Source organism: Phalangium opilio, unplaced genomic scaffold, assembly GCF_054372755.1.
Source record: "Phalangium opilio isolate 3A_F unplaced genomic scaffold, DU_Popi_V2 ptg000115l_1, whole genome shotgun sequence".
NCBI lineage: Eukaryota > Metazoa > Arthropoda > Arachnida > Opiliones > Phalangiidae > Phalangium > Phalangium opilio.
This window is the reverse complement of record NW_028324210.1, coordinates 458,385-460,280: the sequence shown is the minus strand read 5'-3', so window position 1 is coordinate 460,280 and position 1,896 is coordinate 458,385. Positions and strand designations below refer to the sequence as shown.

Here is a 1,896-nt window from a genome sequence, read left to right as displayed (position 1 = left end):
TATCTCCGTCTTTTATTTACACTAACCTAATTCGTATTATTACAGTTCCCCTTTAACTTTGAATTCTACAAATTTAAAGGTAAGAAGAAATTGTATTTTCCTGTCAAATTTTGGTCAAAATGGCGCTATTTACATAACTGAAGTGACGGGAGAGCGATTATAGGATACTTATCCAACTTGTTGCGTGATCGAGTCGGCTAAGCATTTTCAATCGGCTACCATTAGTACTCCGATAAAACTACTCCATGGTAAACGCCAATAAAAACTAAGGAGCATCAAAGAGAATGGAAAGAGGAGTGGAAGGAACAAACAAAGAACATGGGAAGGAATGCCTCAACTTGTTGCCCCTTTTTCCTGGTACAGGGCGACTTCCGCTAAGCAAAATTAAACTGGCCGGAAGCTTTCATGTACCAATTTAGGAGCACATCATTATTTGCCCTTGTAGAGGGGGGACCTGCCACTCCTTGGGGTTTATAGTCTCTATGGGAGTATTTAAAAAAATGGCGACCACCATGAAACGGAGAAACCAAATGTCAGATCAGTTTCGTTTCGGTAAAATTAGTAAATTTAATTAAATTAAGCTTAATAATTAGCTAAAACTGGTCGAAATTAATATTTTTAAGGTACTCCAAAATAATTACTAAATAATTTAATGCCTAGAAATGATTTTGATGTAAGTTTTTTAATTATATTTTAGGAATATCATAGCCAAGGCTTAGTGATTTTTTGATCATTTAAATGTCAAAGCCAAGAATGTTTTTTTTTTATAATTTTCGTTCGAAATCTATGGAATATATAATTTTTATTATTTACATTTTAATATAAATACATTTAATAACCGAAATTAATTAATTATTTAATGTATTTTAATTTTTTTCGTAGCGAAGTTGGAGTAAAAGTCACCAGACGGCGACATCGTCCTGGCGTGGCTAGTCTATTTAGTTTCGTCTGCTTGAAAAAAATCGAAATCTCGCTCTCGCTCTGCCGAGTGTTGGTCACTGGCGTCCGACGACCTTTGTCCCGGCATCTTTCATCAGGATGGAAAACTACTCGCTGGCAAGTTTAAGGTCAGTTTGATTTTTATTATAAAATTCCTTGGCGTTTTAGAAAGTGAATTTATTTCAAATTTGTCGAGGCAATTTTTATTAGTAATTCGTGGTACGAAAAAATAGCCAAGGCTTAAGTGATGGCAAATGTCACTATCTAGAGTCTATTCTAGATCATGGATTTAGTATAGAAGCTTACGCTTCACTGTAGCCTTCGGTAAGGCAATTTGATTTTAACAACGTTTGTGCGTTGCCTACGTTAATCAAGGCCTGTGCGCAGCGCCAATTTTTATTTTTATTTTGGCAATTTAAGTTGCCAAATTCTCTCACCTGAGGCGCTATTAGCTGGACCTAAATAATTTGAAATTTTCATTTCCTCGCGCTTGGAATTTGAAATGTTCATTTAACCACTAGTCAAAGGCTTAAGTTGTTACGTTTCTTAAGTTTAAGGATCATAAATAAACTATAAAAACTGTAGACCTTGTTAGCTGCTAAAAATGTCAGTCAGTACCCCCCCCCCCGCTTCCTCGAGTGTTTTGAATCTGGAAGATGTACAGAGCGACGGTTGCCTGGGCAACCGTCCGCCGAGTCTAGCATCGGATTTCCAATCAAATCGATAAACCTGTCACCGTCAAACGAATCTCGTTGGCGATTCTTTAAATTTCGATTTTTTTAGGTTAGGTTTTGATAAATGTTCGTATTATATTCCGAACGAGCCAATGAAATTTGTGGCCCGTATCATAGGCTAGCAAATTCTAAATCTCTATTTTTAGTCGGCCCCCCTTCCGTCTTATTGGTCTCCAAAAATTGTTAAAAAAATGATCGAGTCCCCTATACTGAAATTCAAGCT

The 1,896-nt window shown here is 36.4% G+C and overlaps 1 long non-coding RNA gene across 1 annotated transcript in view; it reads right to left on the bottom strand.

Annotated features, from left to right (window-relative positions):
• LOC149623055 (uncharacterized) overlaps positions 1-1,896 on the bottom strand; it is a 103,638-nt gene that overhangs the window by 41,494 nt on the left and 60,248 nt on the right. The window lies entirely within an intron of this gene.